The 27453-nt window shown below is 39.7% G+C and overlaps 1 protein-coding gene across 1 annotated transcript in view; it reads right to left on the bottom strand.

The window, feature by feature from the left end:
• USP31 (ubiquitin specific peptidase 31) overlaps window positions 1-27453 on the bottom strand; it is a 2233792-nt gene that overhangs the window by 724874 nt on the left and 1481465 nt on the right. The window lies entirely within an intron of this gene.

Genomic DNA, 27453 nt, shown 5'->3' with positions numbered 1-27453 from the left:
ACCCAAATGTATATAAATGATATTAAAGAAAAAATTCTCGACACCAAGTTGAGAGACTATCCCTTTACTATCCCTGCATTGCTACTTGTCTTGTATAAATCCACACAGACACACACTTCTGGTCTGAAAATAAAAACTGAAGTTTTTTTGGCTTTTATTTATTATTTTATTTGGCATTTGTTAACTGGATTAGTCCGACTGGGCAAGTAGCCCTTTGTCAGCAGAGGCCTGAGGAGAAAAGCTCCAAAAATAGTACAAGTAACAAAAGTGAATAAATGGCAGAGTTTTAAAGCTAAAATAGTACTTATACAATTACAATATATCAAAAAGTTAGGAAAATGCTAGATCAATAATATTGTATATCACAGAGTACAGAGTCGTATACAATAGTGAGCAGCGTATATGAGATTATGACAAGTTTACAAGACAAACAGGACAAATATAAAAGTATATAGGAGATAAACCAAGACAAACCCAATTTCCAAAAGACTGCATGTCTGGATGCTGTGAGAATGACTGACTACTAGTACGCTTTTTTGAAGTAGAGGCAGATAGAGTGGAGGCAGAAATGGTTGTTGCAGTAGTATTAGAGGAGGAGAGGTGGTTTAAGTTGGGTATAGCATAAGTATGTCCATGGCAAATGGAGAATATCCTTTAGTTGTTTTGAAAGAGTTAAGTTTGAGATCTGTCTAGCACTTACAGGAAGTTTATTCTAAGCATTTGCCACAGAGTATAAGGCTGGATGAGGGAAGAGAGAGACGGGTAGCAGAAGGGTTCATGTAAGAGGGAATGAGTCAGAAGAAGCTGTGGTATTAGACTTTGATGATGAAATTCCAGCCAATGCAGGTTATTCAAGGCTAGGCAGTGGTGAAAGGAGTAGGGTAGATTTGCTGCGAATCTTGCAATTTTGTTATAGTTGAGTTCCAGTTTAGAAAGAAGATTGGCTTGGATGTTAGTGAGAATGGGAGCCTTACAGAGTAAGGTAGGGAGTAGGAATGCTTGTGCAAGAGAGAGCCTAGAAGCTTTTGTGAGGAATTTTTGCCTGTGTAGCTGGCCTAACGTCTGATGCGTCTTTTTAATGCACTTCTGAATATGGAGACTGAACTTTAGTTGGTTATCGATAATAACTCCTAGCAATTTAGTGTAAGGTTCAACAGTGATGACAGTGTTGATCAGGGAGGAGACAGTAAAGGTATCTTTGTGATGTTGGAGAGATTTAGGGAGAAAAAGAAGTTGTTTAATTTTCTTAGGGTTGAGTAGCAATTGGTTGGACATTAGCCATTTTTCAACAGAGTGCAGAGACTTTTGGATAAGGGTGTGAAGGTGGATAATATTGTTGAAGGAGGGGATGATTGTGGAATCATCAGTGTATTGTATGACACAAGAGAGTGGAAAGGAAGAGTATAGGTCATTAGTAAAGATATTGAATAAAAGGGGTCCAGGGATGGAGCTTTGGGGTACCCCAGTTTGAACTGGTAAGAAGGGAGAGAAGTTAGATCGCCATTTAACTGCCTGGTATCTGTTGGTGAGACAGCTAGAGAATCAAGAAAGTGCAGAGTTGGGGAGATTAAGGGTAGCTAGTTTGGACAGAAGTAGTTGGTGGGAAAGAGTGCTGAAGGCTTTGGAGAGGCCTAGAAAAAGACAGGAGATTAGCTTGTTGTTGTCACTAGAATTTGCTATACAGTTAGCGAAAGATATCAGAGCAGTAGCTGTACTGTGATTTGGATGAAAAACATGTTATGTAGGGGTAAGAAGATTACTGGCCCAGTAATCAAGGAGCCTCAATCCTTACCACTGGAAACAGTGGGGAATGTACACACTGGGAGGATGACAAGTACACACACAGTAAAGTGCAATTTCCCTTAAGAGCACACAGAGATCAGTCAGTCAGTCTGGGGCTGGTTTCTCCCTCCTTCTCCAGCTCCACAATAAGACTGCCAATGGCACAGCTATAGGGTTGAGATCTCAGCTGAGTGGCCAAGCCAAAACCTCCAGCACCTTCTCTGTCCAACCAGTGCTTCGTGTCCCTGCCCAAGTAGCTTACACATGCACACGCACACACGCCCGCGCGTGCACACAAACACACACGCGCGCGCACGCACGCACACACACACACACACACACACACACACACACACACACACACACACACGCACGCACACTTTGAGGTTTGATTTATACACACAAACACTCCTGAGGAAGGCTGGCACAGGTTTACTAGCTATGCCCTTTTCTGCCCAGACTATAAGATAGTTCCGACTGCCACCAGCCACTCTTAATCAGCTACTTTAAGGCCCTTAGTAAAGGGTGGCCAATCCTACTGTGTAATGTTACTATTAATCCAACTGGTAGTCTGACCAAGAGCAAGGCTATTTAGGAGTGGCCAGTGTCACCAAATACATATGCAAGTACTCTAAGAGCTTAAATATGTGCAAACAGACCAGCCAGAATTAAAAAGTTTAAATATATTTAATAATAAATAATAAAAGAACAAGACAATACTAAATAAGTAATCAGTTACATCAGAATTCAGAATCACAGGAAATATTTAAAACAACATTGCAGGGCAGTCTCAAATAAATAAAGAAAACATCTAAACTACACTTTATTATACTCCTATCTGAATCTAAAAGAGTTACTATGCTCTAGACACTTACTTACAGCAAGGCAAGTGCAGAGGTGAGTGGATGTTTCCTGGTCAAATACAAAATGCCCTGTTTCTCTCTCTCTCTGAGAAAATTCTTAAATTAATATCAAATATTAGTGCTGGGTTAGCTTGGATGACATCACTTTTTGTCACCTGACTTTCAGTTCCAAGCTAACCCTCCCTAGTGTCAGAAACTACCCACATTTAACATCTCTCTGTGACAATACATAGCCTTCAGATATTTGCAACTGCTGGAAGACATAAAACAATAAAACACTTACAAAACTACATGGAAATTCCCCTAGTGCAGACACCCTGTCTCCTGTTGACTGAAAGTGAAAGATAACTTTTATAGCACAATCGTAAAACAATTTAATTTCAACTTATTAACCTTTTATGTTCCAGTTTCCACTGTTAAAATATAATCGATCGTTAAACACAGAACAACACCAGAAATGAAAAAAACAGACGGTAACGACCGTCAGCTTGGTTCAAAGAGGCAGCGATGAGACACCGGCTCGGACTAAATAAAAAGCTTTAATAAAATACTTCCAAAACTGTTACATCCACGTTAAGCGCTTTCATCTGCTAAGCATGCAGACTTCATCAGAACAATTAATTGTGTATCAATAATGCTAATTTAAAAACTTTTTGGTGCCAAATGTGTTTCACAAGTTTAAAGTGCAAGTGCTATTATTTAACAAACAATTGAATAAACAATGAATAAATATTAACACATAAAACTGACATATTTAATCTAAATCATCAATTGATAGATTATATATATATATATATATATATATATATATATATATATATACATACCCTATGCTAATACAAAATGATGTAGCATTATAATTTAAAATGAACTTCATATTGTTCCTATAATAAAAACTTGCTATGACATCTTACGTGATTTCACATGAGTAAACTACCCTGTCATGACTTATAAAATACTTCATAATTCATATAATTTTTCTAATGGTACTTTGTTGTCTATAATTGTATGCATAAACATTATTAACATACCTTATAACTAGAGAATAGGTATTACCATGTTGTAGTGAGGGATATAAAAAATATAAAAAAAGAAAAAATTAAAATGTAAAAATTAAAATTGGAAATAAGACTTCATACTATATTATGTATAATTATTTCGCAACAAGGAAACATATGTTACTTCTACCCTTACTGTAATTCAAGAAAAGGTTTTATAGATATATACTCATTTAAACTAGGTTCCCTCATTGCATCTGTTCTTATTTGCCAGACAGTCTCCCTTTTACTTAGTACTGCCTTCGCATTTCCTCCCCTAATGGAATTATAAACCTGATCTATAATTCCAAAATTAAAACTATGTCCCTCATTATATTTTTTTATATGTCTGTAAAGTGCGTTTTTTGTACGTAACTGCCTCTCGGTTTTTCCTATATAAAACGCGGAACATAATACACATTTTGCCAAATATATGATATTTTTAATGTTAGTTTCCCCTTTTAAACTTAATGTATGTCTTGTTGATATCATCCAGTTTACATCCATCACCTTCATTGATCACATAACACTGTTTACACGACCCACATTTCTTGGTTGCCCTATTTTTATTAATGTTCATTTTATCTCCTGAACCATGTTGTAAGTATTTTCTTATACTCATACCCGTCTTATATAGAAAACTAGGTTTTGGGCCCACTATATTTTTTACCTCATCTTCCACTATTAAAGAATTCCAATGTTTCATAATAATATTCCTAATTTCATTACTATATGGTGAATACATCAAAACACATACTCTATTATAGGAATTTATTTAATCTGAAACCTTATTCTTATTAATAAACTCCTTACCTAAAATGGGGGGATATTTTTTACCCCACTCATTTCTAACGTAGTTAGCTACGTCTTCTAATAACCATCTAGGGTAACCTCTATTTGCAAACATAGAGGTAACAAATTCCATCTCCTTATCCATTACCTCAATATTAGAGGACATTCTTGCTACCCTTATGCATTGTCCTTTAAATATGTTTTTCAAAATATGTTTTGGATGATCACTAGTATATTCCAGATATCCGTTCGAAAATGTTTCTTTCCGATATATTTCGGACCGGAAGCCATTCATAGTATGTCTTATAAATATATCTAAATAAGCTATCCCATCTTTACTAATATTATATGTAAACTTTAAAAATTCACTAGTCTGATTAATATATTCTATGAACTCTTTGATAACCTCATCAGGTCCATTCCATAATATGAACAGATCGTCCAGAAATCTAGAATAATAAGATATAAACTTATAATACTTACTCTGAAATAGATATTTGTTTTCCCATTCTAACATAACCATATTAGCAAATATGGGGGCACAAGATGCCCCCATTGCTACTCCTTTTGTTTGTTTATAGTACTCCCCTTCATAATATATAAAGTTATTATCCAGAACAATTCCCATCATATCCGTAATAAGGTTAATACGATCCCAAGTCATATTGGAATGTTTCCTAAGACTACTACAAAAATCTTCCAGTCCTTCCTCCCTTGGGATACTTGAAAATAAATCAACCACATCAATCGTTATATAGGTCACTTTATCTCTCCATATATCAGATGTAAGATGTGATAAAAACATCCAAGAGTCCTTTACCAAGTGTGGAATGTTGTTATATATTGGTTTGACCCATCTATCCACTACCACTCCTAATTGGAACGTTTTTGATTTGATACCAGATATGTCTATAATTGTATGCAACCTTGCGAACTGAAGTGTCCCGTCTACTCGAATTAGTGGGTCAGATACAAGGCAACATTGGCATGGTGAAAAATGGAACTATGGAAAGGAAGGAAAGTGTTCCTTCAGGTTGTGGGGTGTCCACACAGACTTTCACTCAGTATGAGATACCCAATGGACAGGGAGAAGTATCGACATTATTAAATGAGTTACCTGTCCATCGGAACACTAATAATAATGCAAGTGTCATGTCAGAAAACGAGCTAACGTTTGATTTCTCACTATTTAAAGTGGATGATGAATTTGAACGTATAGGAGCTCGGCCAAAATGTGCGCAGCCAGTAAAAACTTATGCAGCAACAACTAAACCAAAATCTGGTTGTGAAAAAGGTACTGTATATAATGCTTCCAGTCCAAGGGACAATGTAGCACATGTTCGTAATATTGACAATGGAGTTAACAAATTGGACAATTTTTTTATTAAATGATTATGAATTAACAACAGTACTGTTCATATTAAAAGTGCTCCGCAAGAGAGTAGAAAAAGTGTGACTTATGGTACTTTGAAGGATATGATATATTTAATGGGAAAACAGTTGTTGAATTTCAAAAGTGTTAAAATTGATAATGCCTATCTTATGAAATGTATTTCCCTGGGAATAGTACCAATGGGGTTAAGGTTTTTTAAGTTACCAATGGGTGTTAACTTAGATAATGATACCAAGGCTGAATTTAACACTTTATTTAATTCTTGTGGTATAAATTATATGAAGTTGTTAATTAAGAAGAATGATGAGAAAATAAGTAGGATGGTTATAGAACTGGAAAAATTGAATAAGGACATAATGAATGATTTACTGTTTCCCCAATGGAGTGAATTGTATGATAAACAATTTAAATTAGCTGACATTAAAGCAGGTAAAATATATGAGAGGAAAAATAAAAAGATTGTACGAGACATGGAACAATATAAGGATAATAAAGCATATATTTGGAAGTATACATATAATAATGATGAGAATAACAAGATATGGGATGGTAATGACGAGTTACATGAGGAAAGGGGTGCAAATTTTCAAGGTGGACGTTTTTACACACCACACAAAAAGCAGAACTATCAGCAGAGGAACCGAAGAAATCGATGGTAGAAAATGAGTATTTAAATAAAAATATACACGATTGTGATGAATCTTTTATATTAGATACACATAAGGAAGTATATGATAGAAATACAGATGAAGAAGAAAAAATCATTTATGAATACAATGGCTTAAAGATTTATAACTACACTAGTAGTATTATTAGTGAAGAACACGGCTCACTTTTCATGAAAGGAATGAAATTCATACCAACAGTTGTTTTTGATGTAGTTGATGCTATAACTGAATTTAAACTACATTGTAGAAGGCTAAATTTAGCCCTATTATTTACTGAAAATAGCAAGTCTATGAATATGACTAATATTAATTGAAATGTATGTAGGAAAAAAAGTACATACATTTCCCCCTTGCCACAAAAAGGTGTCAAATTTTGAGGAACTGGTTTGTTTAGACATCCAGTTTTTTAAAAAATTAAGTGGCAAACAGTTAATCAATGATAATTTAAGTACTAAGGAGAGATGGTGTCTGGTGGAGTTGGCTAGAAATAAGAACATAAGAGTCATGAAACCAGACAAAGGTGAGGGTATAGTACTTTATAATTCATTTGATTATATAAATGAAATGCAGAATATATTGATGGATTCGGGTAATTATGTGATTACTTCTTTGAATGAGATCAATATTAGTTATAAGAAGATAGACTTGGCATTAGATGAATACTTAATAGATCAAAGAATAACTGAGGAAATATATAATTTTACGAAGGTTGAATTTCCCATTTTGGCTACTATTGTAGGTATCCCCAAAGTACACAAGAATATAGTAAAACCACCCTTCCGACCCATCATATCTGGTAGCAAATCAAAAACGTTCCAATTAGGAGTGGTAGTGGATAGATGGGTCAAACTGATGTATAACAACATTCCACACTTGGTAAAGGACTCTTGGATGTTTTTATCACATCTTACATCTGATATATGGAGAGATAAAGTGACCTATATAACGATTGATGTGGTTGATTTATTTTCAAGTATCCCAAGGGAGGAAGGACTGGAAGATTTTTGTAGTAGTCTTAGGAAACACTCCAATATGACTTGGGATCGTATTAACCTTATTACGGATATGATGGGAATTGTTCTGGATAATAACTTTATATATTATGAAGGGGAGTACTATAAACAAACAAAAGGAGTAGCAATGGGGGCATCTTGTGCCCCCATACTTGCTAATATGGTTATGTTAAAATGGGAAAACAAATATCTATTTTAGAGTAGGTATTATAAGTTTATATCTTATTATTCTAGATTTCTGGACGATATATTCATATTATGGAATGGACCTGATGAGGTTATCAAAGAGTTCATAGAATATATTAATCAGACTAGTGAATTTTTAAAGTTTACATATAATATTAGTAAAGATGGGATAGCTTATTTAGATATATTTATAAGACATACTATGAATGGCTTCCAGTCCAAAATATATCGGAAAGAAACATTTTCGAACGGATATCTGGAATATACTAGTGATCATCCAAAACATATTTTGAAAAACATATTTAAAGGACAATGCATAAGGGTAGCAAGAATGTCCTCTAATATTGAGGTAATGGATAAGGAGATGGAATTTATTACCTCTATGTTTGCAAATAGGGGTTACCTTAGATGGTTATTAGAAGACGTATCTAACTACGTTAGGAAATGAGTGGGGTAAAAAATATCCCCCCATTTTAGGTAAGGAGTTTATTAATAAGAATAAGGTTTCAGATTAAATAAATTCCTATAATAGAGTATGTGTTTTGATGTATTCACCATATAGTAATGAAATTAGGAATATTATTATGAAACATTGGAATTCTTTAATAGTGGAAGATGAGGTAAAAAATATAGTAGGCCCAAAACCTAGTTTTGTATATAAGACGGGTATGAGTATAAGAAAATACTTACAACATGGTTCAGGAGATAAAATGAACATTAATAAAAATGGGGCAACCAAGAAATGTGGGTCATGTAAACAGTGTTATGTGATCAATTAAGGTGATGGATGTAAACTGGATGATATCAACAAGACATGCATTAAGTTTAAAAGGGGAAACTGTAACACTAAAAATATCATATATTTGGCAAAATGTGTATTATGTTCCGCGTTTTATATAGGAAAAACCGAAAGGCAGTTACGTAAGCGGATTTATGAACACCTATATAAAATAAAAACCAAAGATACAAAAAACGCACTTTACAGACATATAAAAAAATATAATGAGGGACATAGTTTTAGTTTTGCAATTATAGATCAGGTTTATAATTCCATTAGGGGAGGAAATGCAAAGGCAGTACTAAGTAAAAGGGAGACTGTCTGGCAAATAAGAACAGATGCAACGAGGGAACCTGGTTTAAATGAGTATATATCTATAAAACCTTTTCTTGAATTACAGTAAGGGTAGAAGTAACATATGTTTCCTTGTTGCGAAATAATTATACATAATATAGTATGAAGTCTTATTTCCAATTTTAATTTTTAAATTTTAATTTTTTATTTTTTTATATTTTTTATATTTTTTTATATCCCTCACTGCAACATGGTAATACCTATTCTCTAGTTATAAGAAGAAGTTATGTACTCACCATAACGTTCCATCTGAGTAGGTAGTTTCATTTGTCTGCAACCTGTGGGTCTTGGATCCGATATCGGATCCGAGCCGGCAACTTGTTTCAAGCTAATGGATCCGAGCTCCTAGCTCCTCCCTTCACCCATAATCCCCTGCTAACCCTCCATGACCTCAGATCGAGTTTGCCCCTCAATATATGCCCAAAAAAGGGTATCCAACTACCAGTAGATCCGAAGAAGGCCAGGGGGAAGGAGGGGGGGATGGTTGCAGACAAATGAAACTACCTACTCAGATGGAACGTTATGGTGCGTACATAACTTCTTAATCTGAAGTAGGAAGTTCATTTGTCAGCAACCTGTGGGACAGAGTCCCCAGCTACCTGCACCTTGGGTGGCCATCATGGAAGGATATTACGAAGCACCGCAGAGCCAAAGGATGCTCTCCCTCTAGAAAGCACATCTAGCTTGTAGTGGTTAATAAAGGTATGAGATGAGGCCCAAGTGGCTGCAGAACATATATCATCCAATGGAACTCTAGACTTGAAGGCCGCAGAGGTAGAAATGGAGCGGGTGGAATGGGCACGAACTCCTTCGGGTGAGGGTCTACCCGAGGCTTGATACGCCAATAGGATACATTGAGAAATCCAGCGTGATAAAGATACTTTTGAAATAGCTTTCCCCAGGTTAAATTTGGCAAAGGAAACTAACAGCTGGTCGGATTGTCTATGGCCAGCTGTCCTATGAGTATAGAAGCGAAGCTGCCTATGAACATCTAATGAGTGCAGCTTGTATTCTCCTTTATTTTGATATTTAGGGAAGAAAACCGATAGATTTATGGATTGATTTATGTTGGCTTCCGATGCTATTTTGGGAAGAAAGGAAGGATTGATCCTGAGGTACACTCTATCTGGGTGAAAGATCAGGTAAGGAGGCTTCACCGAGAGAGCTTGAAGCTCCGACACTCTTTTTGCTGAAGTGATGGCAACAAGGAATGCTGTTTTCCATGACAAGAATTTGAGATCTACTGAAGCAGCGGGTTCAAAGGGTGGAGCAGTCAAGGCTTGAAGAACTAGTGTAAGATCCCAGGGTGGTATGGCTTCTTTTACAGGGGGTCTAAGTAAAAAGGTGCCCTTGAGAAAGGTTTTACACAATTTGGCCGACATCAAAGGCCCTGCATCATGTCCCACATGGTAATGTGATATGGCTGCCAATTGCACTTTGACAGTTGAACAACTAGCGCCTTCCTGAAAGAGTTCAGTTAGGAAGTCTAAAATGGATGGAAGAGGAGCCGTAAAGGGATCTAAATCATGATGCTCCGCCCAAATGGAAAAACGTTTCCATTTACTGTGATACACTTTCCTGGTGGAGGGCTTATGCGCTGCCACGAGGATGGCTTTGACTGGTGAAGAGATACCGGGAGTCCTAACTAGGAGTGGAACTGGAACAACCAAGCTGTCAGTTTCAGATTGTCCAGGTTTGGGGTCGGTAAGTTCGACGGATGGGAGATGAGATCCGGAGTGGGATCTAGAATCCAAGGGTGATTCACAAGGTGAGACCACAGGTAAGGGAACCAAATTTGCAGAGGCCAGAATGGGGCAATGAGGATCATCCTGCTCCCCAACCGTGAGGCTTTCTGTAAGAGTTTAGCATTAGTGGTAGAGGAGGGTAGGCATAGAGTAGACCGGGTGGCCAAGCATGCACCAGAGCATCTCTTGGAGTTTCCCCTGGAGGGGGGATTAGAGCAAAAAATTGCCGCATTTGGTGTTTGATGGAGATGCAAAAAGATCGCAGCAGGGTTGCCTCCAAGCTGCGAATATCTGCTTCGCTACTAGTGGATTGAGAGACCACTCATACTGGGTAAGAAGGGTGCGACTGAGCTTGTCCGCTAGGATGTTGGTCCTCCTCGGAATGTGCGTTGCAATTAGAAAGCAATTGTAGGAGATCGTCCATTCCCACACTCTCATGGCTTCGCGGCATAGAGGGTAAGATCTGGTTCCCCCCTGTTTGTTGATGTACCAGACCACCGACATGTTGTCCAACTGGATTGCAATCGTTCCTATGGGGAGGAGGTCCTGAAGTGCTTGCAACGCAAACAGCACCGCTCTCATCTCCAGAACGTTGATATGCAGGGAGGTCTCTGTATCGTTCCACGTGCCTTGGACTGTCCTGCCTGAATAATGCCCCCCCCACCCAAGGCGGGAAGCGTCCGTGGTCACCGTGGCGAGAGGGGTAGAGGTGCAGAAGGGACGGCCCGTATGGAGGTTCGAGTCTTGGAGCCACCATAGTAGCGCCCTCCTGCAAGCCTTGCTGATAGCAATGGGGTGGCGGAGAGGAAGGGATAGAAAAGACCATTGCACTAGAAGAGTCCATTGTAGTACCCGCATGTTCAAACGGGTGCATGGAAGGACCGTGATCGCTGCTGCCATGGAGCCTAGTGCCCTCAGGACCAATTCCGCTGGTGAAGTCTCTGACTGGAGGATAGCCCGCGCATGGAGTTGTAGGTTCCGGGTTCTCTCGGGAGTTAGGAAGGCTCGCAACTCTCTGGTGTCTATTCTGGCACCTATGAATTCTATGATCTGCGTTGGAGCCAGAAGGGATTTGTCGAGGTTGATAGTAATGCCTAACTGTGGGGCTAGAGAGAGAAAGAAATCTCTGGCTAAGCAAAGTAGATGCCTTGTTGGTGCGGTCAGGAGCCAGTCGTCCAGGTATGGAAAGACCTGTATTCCCTGGAGTCTCAGGTGGGCCGCAATCACTGCTAATACCTTGGTAAATACCCTGGGGGCTGTGGTGAGGCCAAAGGGAAGGACCCTGAACTGATAGTGACTGGCCCCCAGCCGGAAGCGAAGGAACCTCCTGGATCGTCTGTCCATTAAAATGTGGTAGTACGCATCCTTGAGGTCTATGGAGCACATCCAATCGTTCTCCCTTAAAAGGGGGAGAATAGATTGAAGAGTGACCATTCGGAATTTTTCTTTGGTTACTGACAGGTTCAAGCGGGAAAGGTCTAGGATCGGTCTCAAGTCCCCCGTCTTTTTTGGCACCAAAAAGAACCTGGAGTAGAACCCTAATCCGAGTTGGTCTTGGGGGACGGACTGGATGGCTCTTTTTCCTAACAGCTGCTGAATTTCTGCAGCTGCGGCCTCCCTCTGGTCGGGTGGTACATCGGGGAGGTTCCTGGATTTGGGGACATGGAGTAACGGTATTGTGTACCCTCTGGATATAATGCGAAGCACCCAGCGGTCTGTCGTGATGGACTCCCATGCTGCTAGGTGTTTCGAGAAGCGCCCCCCGACTGCCTCCAGAGTGGAGCAGCCGGGCAACCCCTCAGGGCTGCTGCGCGGGCCGTTCAGAGAAAGGTTCTCTGGACCCAAAGTTTCTCGGAGCCCCTCTGCCCCTGGGGCGACATCCTCCCGGTCCTCCTCTGCCACGGTAGGACTGGTTGTCCAGAGCGGGTTGGGAATGTTGTGATTTTCGGAACCACATCTTCTTCTTCTGACCCTTTTGGTTCCTCGAAAAGGACCGCTGGGGAGCAGAGAAGCGGACTCAGATGGCAGACAACGTCTTCCCGTCCTTCTCGCTCTGGACAAGTGTCTCGCGAACTGTTTTGCCAAAGAGGGCAGAACCATCGACAGGGGCGTTCGCGAAGGATGCTTTAAAGGGCTCCGCAAAATCGCAATGACGGAGCCAGGCCTGACATCTCATGACTAGGCCTGCTCCGCTAGCCCTAGCGGCTCCCCCTGTGGAGTGGGACAATAGCCGCATAGAGGTGTTTGAAATTGATCTCAGAGTGGCCATTCGGGTGGAGTACAATTGTTTGTCATCCTCCGACATGGACTCAGGGGGGGATGCAGCGTATTCTTTGATAAGATCCCGCTGCATCCTGATGACATGTGCCATATAGTTCAGAGACCTTACCGAGAAGGTCGCTGAACTAAAAACTCGCTTCCCTAAGCGGTCCATCAAACGGGACTCTTTGCTCGGTGGATGGACTGAGGGGCTCTCCTGAGCCAATTCCCTCTTCGTGGCTGCCGCCGTCAACATGGCATCTACGGGGGGCCCCTTACTCCAATGTGATCGGTCTGAGGGGGGGGGCTAAGAATTATATCCGGGTGTTTTGGTATTGGCTCCACGGTGTCCGGATCCTTCCACGCCCTGGTGGTAATGAGGTCCACCAGGAGGTCGGCCGGAGGGGACACCCAAGAGGTAGACGGGCCTGCCTCGAATGCCTCCAGAAACACGGACTCGTCAGAGGAAGACTTGGTGGCAGACCATCCACCTCTGATCCTCAGCATCTCCATGATGTCTCCAAAGGAGACATCCTCAGGGGGCGATCGTGGGGAGCCTTCCCCTTCCTCCAAGTCCATGTCCTCGGTTAAGGACTCAGGGGAGTCCACGTGCCTCCTTTTGCACTTATGCTTGCGGGGAACTTCCTCGGGGGGGCTGTCCGAGGAGGTCTCGCCAGCAACATCTTGTTCCAATGGAACCATCTGTGACATCGAAGCAGGCTGTCCCTTTGGCCGGGTGATGGAAGCCTGGCCCAGCAGAGAGGGAGTGCAGGGAGGAGCCGATGCAAGGACCGGGGATCGGGATGCTCTCAACAGAGCCCTCTCCACAACATCGAAGGCTGAGGGAGAGCCACTCTCTATTGGATCCGAAAGTTGGCTCCCACTCGGATCTGATGGTCTCGGCGCCGGCTCCGATCCCTTCATCCGAGGGACCAGTGGGCACCGACCTGGATGGAGCCAAAGGCACACTGAATCACCCGGATCCGAAGCTTGGACCACGGCTCCGAGAGGTCGGATCAGACAGGCTCGAGGGCAGGGTCGGGTCCGAAGTACCAAGTACTGTCGGCACCGACCCACCCCCGGCTCCAACGCTGCTCGGCTCCGAACGCTCCGAACCTGGATAGCGGGTCGGAGAAGGAGCAATAGGATGGAAAAAGGGTTTTGTGCTCCCCCCCGGAGGGGGGGGAGGCAAGAGCACTCCCATCTGCAGCTGGGCCTGGATGAATCTTCGCATCATCCGGTCCAAGTCTGCATCGGACATACTAAAAGTAGATGCTGCCTCGATGACCTCGACGGAGATCGGGTCTCCTCCTCCTCGGGCCCCGGGGAGAAACAAGGGGATCGGAGCCGAGGAGGAGGAGACCTAGAAGCAGTGGAGGGAGAAGCCCGCTTAGCTGGTGGGGCCGAAACGGAGGTCTCAGCCCACCGCTTGTGTTGCTTCTCCCTCCGTTTCTCCCTCCTGGCCTCCCTGTCCTCCGACACTTTAGCGGGAGTTTGAGTCCTGGACGGAGGCAGGGGGGCAGGAGTGGCAGCAACCACAGGCTGTGGTGGAGCCACGGGAGCAGCAGAGGCAGCGGAGGCCGAAGCCGAGTCCGGGGGTAAAAGTCCCGCAAGGACCAGCTTCGACCTCCGCTCTTTCAGTGCCCTGGGGTTGAACGCTGCACAGATGGTACAGCCTGAGGTAAGGTGTTCAACCCCAAGGCACCGAACGCGCCGAGTGTGGCCATCAGCCGGGGAGAGCTTATGGCCACACTCGGTACATTTAGAAAATATGGCTTTTGGGGCCTCAGCCATTTTTTAAAGAAAAAACAACTACACACACACACAGGCCCCCCAAAAAAAACACAACACACACGCACACACGCACACACTCACACACTAACGACCAGCGAAGGGAGGGAGGGAGGGGGAACTAATTAAAGTAAAAATAATAAGGAAACCTAACACTTACACACTTTTTCTTATTTAATTTAACTAAAAAAGAAACATTTTGACAGGAAAAATACAGTAAAATGCAGTAAAATTCCACTTAGCTGACGAGCTCAAGGGGATCCAGCCATCCACAAGCGCGGCAAACTAGATCTGAGGTCATGGAGGGTTAGCAGGGGATTATGGGTGAAGGGAGGAGCTAGGAGCTCGGATCCATTAGCTTGAAACAAGTTGCCGGCTCGGATCTGATATCGGATCCAAGACCCACAGGTTGCTGACAAATGAACTTCCTACTTCAGATGGTATGTTAATAATGTTTATGCATACAATTATAGACAACAAAGTACCATTAGAATAATTATATGAATTATGAAGTATTTTATAAGTCATGACAGGGTAGTTTACTCATGTGAAATCACGTAAGATGTCATAGCAAGTTTTTATTATAGGAAGAATATGAAGTTCATTTTAAATTATAATGCTACATTATTTTGTATTAGCATAGGGTATATATATATATATATATATATATATATATATATATATATATATAAAATCTATCAATTGATGATTTAGATTAAATATGTCAGTTTTGTGTGTTAATATTTATTCATTGTTAATTCAATTGTTTGTTAAATAATAGCACTTGCACTTTAAACTTGTGAAACACATTTGGCGCCAAAAAGTTTTTAAATTAGCGTTACTGATACACAATTAATTGTTCTGATGAAGTCTGCATGCTTAGCAGATGAAAGCGCTTAACGTGAATGTAACAGTTTTGGAAGTATTTTATTAAAGCTTTTTATTTAGTCCGAGCCGGTGTCTCATCGCTGCCTCTTTGAACCTAGCTGACGGTCGTTACCGTCTGTTTTTTTCATTACTGTTAAAATATATACATTTACACAGCTACAATAGTTTATATACATTAATGTTCTAAGACAGCAGGGCACGATGTGGTTACATTTCAGCTAAGTACATATACTTTTGTATAAATCATATCAATATTCACAAATGACATAGAATTATTTACAAAATTCTCAAAAGCTGGGCTGGCAGTATTTTCCTATGTCACATAGGTAATCAAGGAGCTGTTTATGGATGCACTTTTCAATAATTTTTGACAGGACAGCTAGTATGGCAATAGGTCTGGAATTTGAAGGGTCAGTTAAGTTGCCACCTTCATGCAAAGATATGACATAGGATTTTTTCCAGACTTCAGGTACGATGTTTTCTTTGATCTAGTAATTAGGATGGAGATGGGGTAGACAACAGAAATGGCAGAAGGTTTTAGGAATTGGAGGTAGACTATCAGCTGATGCAAGAGCATTTTTTTAAGTTTGCTAAGAAGTGACTTGATGTAAGCTGTGGGGATGGGTTTGAGAGAGAAAGGGGTGGTGTGGGTTAATGGGGGTGAGGTTAAGTAATGGTGCCATTTTTGGGTAGATTACTTTTAGACAATCACCTTCACACCAGTGAGGGCTTGTTCAGCTCTGCGTTTTCTTTCAAATGATACACAATTTACACAAGTTCCAATCTACATAAATAGTTTTGTAATCAGCATCAGAGCAGACCAGCATATACAATGTGTATAAACAAACAAACAAACAAAATTACCAATAATGAACCAGTGAACAATGGGAAGGGGACCATATCCTCCATACTCTGCTTTAAATGTGGGAAGAGGCAGCACACTGCCAAGTACTGTGAAAGGGGTATATCAAATCTGAAACTTCTTTTCAAACCACCAGGAAGAAGGATTCTTCTGAACAGGCCACGGAGTGGGATCAAGTGAAACCTTGCTTGGCCTAATCAGCCTTCTGTTATTTTGCCACCACAAAATTAATGAAGTGCATAATTAGGAGTGGAGAAACAGAAATTACACAGGTTGCTTGATGATTACTGTTAATCCTCCTAAGTGCAAACCAGGGATGACTGAGGTGCGGTATCTCAGAAACATGGCAGGAAGACACATAATAGAACTTCAAAAGCAGCTTTTAAGTAATGTCAGGATACTTACAAGAAATTAATTCTACAATTTGTATCTGTTTAGTCCTGAATTACTAAACCACTAATGGGAAGTTGCCAGAGTGAATCCATTGAGTCATTTGTACCTATGAAGCTGATGAGAGAGAAGCTTAAGTAATGCCTCTGTACAGAGGCAAATCCTGGTCTCCTGACTTCTCCCAGCCATTTATTGTCTACAAGGATGCCCCAGAAGTTGGCTTGGAGCTGTTCTAGCACAGAAAATAGACAATGAGGGACATGTGGTATGTGACCTTAGTAAATAATTTAATAAGAAAGACGCTAAGCACTGCACCATTGAAAGAGAGTGTATGGTCATTAAATAGGCCTTTGGCTCTCTGATGGGCAGAGAGTTCACCATGGTCACAGATCATGCTCCCCTCCAATGGCTTTATCAAAAAAGGAAGGGGATGACAAACTATGTAGGTGGCCCTAGTGTAACAGCTATTCCATTTCCAGGTACAAAATCATGCCGTTGTGCTCTACCACAATGTGAGTGGTTTGTCCAGGGCCAGCAGACATTCCAGCCTGCTTGAAGCAACAGGGTTCAAACTGGGGAGGGGGTCATTTATAACACAGCATGGTGACGCCATTGGGTACATGTCCAACAAGTATGCCAAGCTGGACAGAAGCTGGCACAGTGGCATTAATTTAGAGCCAAATGGAAAGTACTGGGGGATATGAAAGCATTTGGAAAGGCTAGTGTAAAATTGGTGACAATAAAAAAGAGTATTTGGGTCTGGCCCTTTAAGTCAATATGCCTGAGTTTCTAGGTCAGAACATTTGAGAGGTTGCCTGCACTACTTTAGGGCGAGGTAAACTCAAGATACCAGAAGTAAATGGGAAGTCCAGAGGAGTCTGAATTATGCATCTGTAGATGTTTATGTGGTGAGAAAAGGCCGTCAAAGGCCTGAGCAGTTGGCTCCAAAGTGGGAGTCTTGTGAACTATTTGTAATTACCAGAGAGGGCCCTTCTACTGAAGAAACTAACAGTTACGTGCAATGTGCTAGTGAGAGTTTAGTAGCAAAACACTGCAGCACAGCTGACTTTATGCTAAGATAAAGTGGACTGCTTTCCAGAGCCTGTGCTGTTGTGTTAGACTATGGAGGAGGAATGTATTGCATTAAAGAATGTTTTGTTTTCTTTATGGGTCCATTCACAAGGATCTATCCCATACAGACTGTTGAACTGTATAAGTACATTGTGACTCTGCAAGATTTAAGTTGCAGCTGTGAACAATGAACTGAAGTTTTTGTCCAGCTAAAAGTTTATTTTGCCTTGCCCATTTTCACCGATTTTCACCTCGCAAAAGTTGTTTTGTACTCTGCCAATACAATTTCCTACTTTGAAAGAATATAAGTATGGTCACTGACCCAAAATATCACAGTACGGAGACTGAAAAGATAATCAGACAGAAAGATCATACATACTTGGTTTAAGTTTCAGATTATGTTGCACGGTTATTGAGATAACAGGATTTCAAAAGCCCATCCGATATGTAATTTTAAAGTGTTCCATCACAACATGCAGCTTACCTTGTTTACCTTGTGATGTCTCCAGTGTCCTACATTTTCTTCCTATTTCCTCCTGTTTTATGGTGTGACAATTAAAAAAAAAATCCTTTATAAAATTGTAAGCCTCTCAGCGTGACATCACTGAAAAATTAATCAAGCACTACCTTTACTGATGTTAACAAACTGTGTGTGCCCATAGACTTTATTGGACACATCAAAGTACAAGAATGGGTCCCACTCTCCATCCATTAAGGTCTTCAAAGCTTTTTATTAAGAATAATGCTCACATTATTTTGTTAAGATGGGGTGGAAAATACATTGAACATACAAAGAAGGACTCTTAAGCCAATGTATTTTATAAAATGCCACAATGTATATTCTAACTGAGGTGGAACACAATGGGAAGACTGGAATTTTGGTCAATCATAACATTTCACATATACATAATTTGTCTTCCTTTGTAATTTGTAATTCTGTGGAGCACTTCTTAAAGGCTTTGGGGAAATCTGAACGATGCAGGACAGTCAGACGAAAATTTTCCATATATTTGTCAAGGAGGTGGGATACAAGGTATAGGATTCTGACATGCAAACAGAAGAAAAAGATATACCCCAGCCATAATAATCACACATGACCTTAATTGCAGACTGATGTTTTTTGAATTATCACAAAATTTTCATTTTAAATTTAGTAGCCCACCTGTATCCCTAAAACCCTCTTACATACAATCCCTTACCTTCTTTCATTTTTTTCTGTTCATAAATCGACATCTACTACTTTGCCACATGCAGTCAACTGATTTTGTCCTACATCTACCTATTTATATCCTCCCAATAAGGTATTGTTTCATTATGTGGAACTGGTATAACCTTATTATTAGAAGGTTCCAACTGTTAACAATGAGTGTGAAAGCTTGGTAGTTCATATGCACCTGTTCACATAAGCAGCAACTGACTGCAAAGAAAGTCAGCTTGTCTCACGCGCAGATTTCTTTCACAATACACACCACAACATGACAAATGCTTCTTTACCACACCCTACTACTACTATTAATACTAATACTCCTGTCACACACCATGCTACTCCTGAACACTAAAATGCTCCCATGAACCCAGAAAAACAAAATCAGTTCAATTCTACCTACCTGCTAACCATATCTCCTGAACTTCACCACACCACTTTAACCAACATCTACACATGCAAATACTGCAACTAATTATATAGCACAAACACTTGTCATAAAGATGAAATATAAATACAAATGGCTGCACTCATAACAGCATATCACATCTACTTTGATACGTATATATCTATACCAACCCAGACCCAACCACAATGCCCACAGTTACCTCCACTACAGCAACACCTTAGCTATCACCTCTTCAAATCCAGAGTAATGCCCTGCTGTTACTAAACGTGATTCTTAGAATCATCTGTAACAAAGTGCAAGATACACATGCGCTTGTATAGGGACATACTTAGCACTACTAAAACCTGACTAAAACCAGAAATAAATGATTAGGAAATTGTGTCACCAGGCAATAACACTCTCAGAAAGGAAAGGTTAAATAAAACAGCAAGAGTTGCTATAATTTACAAAAATACATTAACTATAGCCGCACACCCTCAGTGCATCCCAGATTTTAACAACACAAAACTTCTCATCTCAGTACTAAAAAATTAATAATTACAGAAGCATATGTAGTGCAGTACTACAAATGCCAGCAGGGGGGCAGTACAAGTACAGCTGTATATATTCTATGTTGGACATCTCAACAGAAATCTTGAAACCATAGTACACTACTTGGTCATGTTATCATAGACTGGCATCTCACCAACACAACCAACGCTAACTGCACTACTAACCTTTTATTCTCTGTTTAACTTCACCCAGCTTATTAACACAACTACAAAATTCAAAAAAACTACAAACAGGAAGGTCCATATTTGACTGGATTTTGTAGTGGAAATGTGTTTTAATATTCCAACATTACTTAAATAAAGTAATTTTTTAATACATTCATATGGTCAGAGTTGCATGTCCCAGGATAAGTTAGTTATCAAAGATTGTACTGTGTCCTCATTACTACTTACAGTTTTGTAACCTCAGACTGAATTATTTTACAGCAACTGCATTCATATTATTTTTCTGCCTGTATCTGCTTCAGACAGCAGAAAGGCTAGAAAGCCTCTATTTGTGATAGTATTCTAAGAGCAGGGACTATTAGAGCTAGAAAAAATAATCTGCCATGACACCCAATGTTTTAATGCAACTATAGTATCACCTGAATGCATCTTTTATATAAGGCTGTTTACTTGTAATTTGCACAGCAGAGCTGAAATGTGATTTTCCTTTTCTCTTTAATAAGTGTACAGGCTTACATATGTACTTTGTAAAATGTCTTAAAGCAAATTCAGTGTTTCTGTAAGGCCAAATGTGTCATCATATGTTTTACTAAACATGCATTTCTACACTGTTGATATAAGCCGCGGTGGTGCAGCGGTAGCATTGTCGCCTCACAAGAGGTTCTCCAGTTAAATTCTCGGCTGTAGCGCCTTCTGTGTGGAGTTTGCATATCCTCCATACGGTCGAGTGGCGTTAGAAAGACATGCGTAAATGGGCATTCCTTCGTTGAAGGTTGGGCGTCGAGCTGGCACCTCGGCACCGTAAAAATCTACTGCCAATCATTAGTGGACCGGAGTTCCGCTGTGGCGACCCCTAACTGGGAAAAGCCGAAAGAAGAAGAAGAATCACACATTTGATATATTAGCTAAAGCTTATCTAAGACAAACTGTTCAAAACGTTAAGAACATTTCATGTAAAAAATAAAATGTTTGTCACTTCTAAGAAAAATGATGAATATTCAATTAACTTTAAATGACCGCTTTGTAATAAAAAAAAAATCTTAAAACATCCTTTTGCAATAGACAGCTAGTTAGTCTTCTTTTAAATTGACAAGTATGACAATTCTAAAATAATTCTTCCCTATTTGCAAATAGAAAAACAAATGAAAATCTCGACTGCCTTTCTTATAATGTCAAAGTGTTATTTCTTAACATTATCATTTCCATGACATAATTTGGAGCCTTTGTGAGATCTCAGAAGATGAAGCACCACCTGGACCCTCCAATAAGGTAACCAGACAATTTTCTTTAAAAGTATGGGGGGAAGGGCACTTTGGTGGCACTGGTATGGTGCAATTGCTCTTCCTGAGTAAACATCATGTTTTGCTCTGACTGTGAGAAATGAAGAGAAAAAAATAACAAAAAATCAGGTGATATTACATATGTAAAGCAAGCCAGGTTAAGGCTAGATTAAATTTTATTTATTTATATTTGTTTACCAGGAAAGTCCGACTGGGCCAGAAGCCCATTTTCAGCGGAGGCCCAGGAAGAAAAGCTCCACAGAAATAAAACCAAAATACAATAATTAGATAGTACAACAATATATAGACAGTAAGGTGGAGACGACACACCATCTAGTCAGTCTATACTCAATACAGTTTTCTAGAAGATACAGGATCAAAAGAAACATACAAGCATTTCAGTAAAGATCACAGTGAGAAAAATAAAATCAGTAGTGTGCACATATTAAGTAATAGTTATGACCAAATGAGATTTCCTTTATATATATTTATTTTTGAGTAGTAATAAACACGGAGGAGAGGGAGAAAATGAGGTAAGGAGTGGACAGTGTGTTGAGAGAGTTATAGATAGCTTGTCAGTCAGGTTTGGCACACGAGCAATGCCAGTTCTTGGATAGATGTTCAAATAGTAGTTGTTTAAAATTGGTAGATTTAGGTGTGTTTTGGAGGGTGTGGGGTACACAGTTTCATAATTTGGGGAGGGTGTGGGGTACACAGTTTCAGAATTTGGCTATTTCATTTGAGAATAGGGCTTTGCCATGAATGTTGTTAGCTTTGTTTACTGTGAGAAAGTTGCTGTCTACAGATCTTAGACTTCGTACGCATGAGTAGGGAACAACAAGTTCCTTGAGGGATAGGAAACTGTCAGGATGGAAGATGATACTATGTGTGAATTTAAGTTGGCAGAGATGGAGAAGGTTAGGTAGCCTGAGCCAATTTAATTTATGTAGAGCAATATAACGGTGGGTTTGGTGGGGAAGGTTGTCTGCAAAGCAGGCTATTTTGTTGCAGCAAGTTTCCAATTTGGTTAAGTCTGATTTTTTTTTAAGTTGGTAAAGAGGAGGAAGCATGTAGGAGCTTAGAGAGGAGGAAGGTTCTGGATATGGCTAGTCTGGTATTGTCAGTGATGAATGACTTGCTTCTGTACAGTGAGCCAAGTTTGATGTGAACTTTAACTGTGATGGCTATGTGTGGGTCAAATCTGAGTTTGTTGTCGATTGTCCCACCAAGGAGTTTTGTATGCTCAACTGGATGACTGTGTTGTTTGCCGAGAGAATGGTGAAAGGAGGTGTGGTTGGTGAATGTCTGCTACTGGTAAATAGCATTAACTGTGCCTTTTTGGGGTTGAGGATTAGTTGTGATTTACTTAGATATGTTTCTATATCATTAAAAGCTTGTTGGGCTACTATTTGGAGGTCTGGTAAGGTATCTGCTGACAGGATTCAAGTTGAATCGTCTGCATACTGAACTACATTAGCATGTGTTGTGGATGAGGCTAGATAATTGGAGAAGATGGTGAAAAGAAGGGGTCCTAGTATGGACCCTTGGGGGACTCCAACCGAGACAGGCAGAAGTGATGAGAGTTCAGATTTGCATCGTACTGCTTGCTGTCTGTCAGAAAGATAACTTAGGAACCAGGAGACAGACTCAAAATATGTGGCTAGCAGATTCAGTCAGTGTTCAAATGAAAGTGTTAAGTTATTTATGTATAAATCTTGTGACACTACAGGTAGCAGTGAGGCTGTCCTCATTGTACTGCGGCCAGGTATGAATGAAGTGGGATTTGTGCAGTACGCAAGTTAAAATTTACTGAATTTTAAATGGCATCAGGCTAAAATGCCATGGTTATGCATTTTGAAAAGAACTGAATTTGCAGTGATATTGCTGCTGCATATGTGAGTGCAACCCTGCTATCATTTAACATTTCTCCCTTTCCCTTAGTAATTCTGAACAGTGTATACATATCTCAGTATGTCTTGTCTGTGAGATAGCTCTCTTGCTTTCTCATGTAAAAGTAGTATAAATGTATGTGCATTTGTTCAAGTATGAATGAGTTTGTGGAGATAGGATTCACCCTGCAGTCTGAAATACTGGCTAAGTCAAGAAATGCGCATATCTTAAGGCACCAAAAGTGTTACTCAGAAATTTCATACCACTGATAAAGACTTCAAAAATACAATTATTTAAAAAATTAATATAAATAAGCAGTGCTGTGTATCACAGGACACAGCAATATTAAGTTTGAACTAGATACATGTCTGTCTTGTCACTAATGCAAGAAATGTCACGTTACTGATACAAGTATGATTTGTCAATGATTACTTAAAATCCATGCTTAAAGTTTTGGTATAAGCAACATGCCGTAGGCTAAAAGATGAATGCACTATATAAAATAATCATTCCTGTATGTTATATGGTGGTTTACATTTATTATGTATTATTTCAAGATTTGCTATATCATATTCTTGATTGTAAAAGTTATGCATATGCCAAGAGAACTGCAAAATAATTTACCCTTTTGGTTTCCTAATGTGTTCGGTATGTGGTCATTATTAGCCTTTGTGGGAAAATTATGTTAAGGTAAACTATGCTGGCAGTTCTGTTTCATGAAGGATATACACATAATCACTGTAGTAGGTAAAACGAAGCAGTCAGTGGAAAAATAGTAATATTTAAAACTTACTGATAGTGTTGTGCTATTAAAAATATGCTTTTGATTAATTACTAGGTATTTTATAACATTACTATGGAAAACAAAACGCTACTGTACTTTGCACACTATTAAATGTTTATGTTAAGCAGAACTACCCATGGTCATAAAAGCTTCCTAGAAGCTAACAATGTGCATGTTTATAAATCATACTCAAGTATTTCAAAATGCTCAGTAAATCTAATACATATTATGTTCATCCTGCACTGTGTGCTCATATTTTCAGTTACTTATTGGGAATATCCAATTACCCGACTGCAGTAATGGAGAAGGTATAACATGCAGTTGCATTGCACACAGTTTGTATGTAATATGGTTTCCAATAATGTTAATAACATGCCTCTCAAATGTCCCTGCTTTTGCCTCATATTTTTACCCTCCCTCTCATGGATTTAATTTATTTATTTATTTATTTATTTACTTAGTTTTCTGGTGAGTCACTGAGGATTGCAGTCAACCACTGATGTCAGACATTAGCATTTCATACATCTGACTGTTCAAACAATGCATGTTGATGCAAAACTTGCTATTACATTGATCTTTTTTAATGAATTAAGAGTTTTTAAAAAGTACCCTTGATTTTGGTCATTGTGTTTTACTTTGTCAAAAATGATTCAGCAAAATGGTTGAGATGTATGACTAACAGTAAAACCATTGAGATGCCATTACTAGAGTTAAGTAATAAACAAATTATTGTATTTCATTGTTGTACAGTTTTGTTCTACATTGCTGCTGTCATAAAACACTTTTCTGAATGATGCAGTTATCAGACTATAAACTGCTATATAAAATATAAGCATTACAATAGATAAAGTTACAGTACCTGAAAGTTACACAAACTAAAATTAAGCCATAACCAGGTGATATTGTCACAGACTGGCAATGCAGTCTGCAAGCTTTACTAACAACAGTCTCTGAAAAGGCACACTTGTTTTCTCAAATAAAGTATTCATTTAATTAGATAGTTGTTCCAAGTGGCTGATATCAATTCATAAAGAAATTTCTCACAAAAAATAGAGCAAAATAAGTTTTTAATTAATCTAATGGTCTCGCTGTTTCTCAAAAAATGTAAAACAGTGATTTATAAGGAAGGATAAAACTTTGCAGATTAAAAGATGGAGTGTTTAATAAAAAGCTTACTCTTGCTGAAATAAGTACTCATACTCTGAACAGCAGTACAGTATTGTTCACTGGGAGTAAAAGGTTGATTTGTCTTAGAATGTTATTTTCAGTGGTTTGAATTATCACTGAATTGTGCTCTGATAGTGAGATAATTACTTGTAAACAGTTTCCACATGCACAACTGCATAAAAATAAGTACTTCCCCATGGCAGATTTTCAATTACTCTGCTTTGAATCAAACCACTAAACAGAACATGTTAAAGGGCAGCCTATCTGTCCCTGGAGGAGTGGTTTCAGCCCAGAAGTTAGTAGTTTATTGGCCATTTTGGGCTAATTTCTATCTCTTTCACTTCCCTGCTATAAAAAACGCATTTGCGCAGTTTTTGCGCTTGTATTCCGCTCAGCAAGTGCCTTCCAGGTGTTCTGCAGAGTCTACAGCAGCAGAGAGACAAAAGAGTGACTTTGGAGTGATTAAGTATAATTTTTCTGCTTTTCTTGCTGTCTTAACTAATTCCACCTAAAACGCCAGTTTTTTTTAGCGAATCTGTGATTTAAAAAGTTTGTTATTGCTACATATTGTACTTATTTGCTGCCTGCACTTGAATTAAGTCATTTTTGTGTTTAAATAATCTGTTTAACTATTGCAGGCTACATACTAAAGTGCTCTAGCCTTTTCTGTGCATTTAAAGTGTTGTTTTGATTGTATCTACTCTATTTTTTGAAAATAAAAATACTTGTTACCTGCCTTTCTGAACTAGTATAGTCCAGTTTTCAGGTTATTGCTGAATCCAGGGCTAAGTTACAAGTTTCTGCGTTGCCCATACCTTACTTGGATAGAAGGAAGTTTCTCTGTTCACCTGTGAGAGAGGGGAGCTTTGAGCAGCCTATCTGTCCCTGGAGGAGTGGTTTCAGCCCAGAAGTTAGTAGTTTATTGGCCATTTTGGGCTAATTTTGATTGTATCTGCTCTATTTTCAAAAAAAAAACAAAAAAACAAAAATATATACTTTTTCACGCCTTTCTGAACTAGTATAGTCCAGTTTTCAGGTTATTGCTGAATCCAGGGCTGTGTTACAAGTTTCTGTGTTGCCCATACCTTATTTGGGTAGAATGAAGTTTCTGTGTTGCCCATACCTTACTTGGATAGAAGGAAGTTTCTCTGTTCACCTGTGAGAGAGGGGAGCTTTAAGCAGCCTATCTGTCCCTGGAGGAGTGGTTTCAGCCCAGAAATTAGTAGTTTATCGGCCATTTTGGGCTAATTTCTATCTCTTTCACTTCCCTGCTATAAAAACCGCATTTGTGCGGTTTTGCGCACCGGGCAGCGCCGTTTAGCTAGAGTTAAACTATTCTTGGCTCCACGAAGTCTACTCTTCAATTTTCCCTTGGAACTAGACAAACCTTCAACTTTAGCACTCAAACCATTCATTTCACAGTCAAGCACTTGCTTAAAACTCATAGCAAGTACTAATTAACCCTAGCACTAGACCCCCCCCCCATACTGTCCAGAAGGACAAGGCTCTCTATTCATCCCCACCAGCAAATCAGAAAAACAGCTTACTCTACCTATTCAGGCATGTCCAAAGGGCAGTTTCCGGTGTACTCTCCAGTCCAACTGGTGAATATGGGCATTTTGAGGCAATGTTACAACTGCCTCATGTACACAGACAACCCTCTCCTCCTACCACCAAACACTAATATATGCGAGAGATGCAATTATACAGCCAAACTGGAGGCAAAGATCTCTCAACCCAAGACTGGAAGGGTAATATTTGCAACACACTACCAGTCTCACATAGACCTAATAAACCAACACCGGCAAATAACACACATGAATAAATGAAAACATACTCGGAGGCTCTAAATAAAAATCTGCAAAAGCAACAGAGACCTCCAAAGCAGACATCCAAGCAACCTCCACACCCCATCACCAACCATGTAACATATAATTCATATAATCAGTGTGCCACGCAATCACAGCCCTTAACGCAAAATAACATACCCAACACACTAGTGATAGGCAACTCTATAGTCAGGCACACTGATGTCCCACAAACTAGGCTGGACAAGGAGAAGGTTACAGTTAGCTGCCTGTCGGGTACCAGGATCTGCCACATAACACAAGCACTCAGGTCACTCCAGAAC

This window comes from Protopterus annectens, chromosome 12.part0 (assembly GCF_019279795.1).
Source record: "Protopterus annectens isolate FY-2018-M chromosome 12.part0, PAN1.0, whole genome shotgun sequence".
In the NCBI taxonomy this organism is placed as follows: Eukaryota; Metazoa; Chordata; order Ceratodontiformes; family Protopteridae; genus Protopterus; species Protopterus annectens.
The sequence above is the reverse complement of the archived record's forward strand: the minus strand, read 5'-3'. Positions and strand labels throughout refer to the sequence as shown.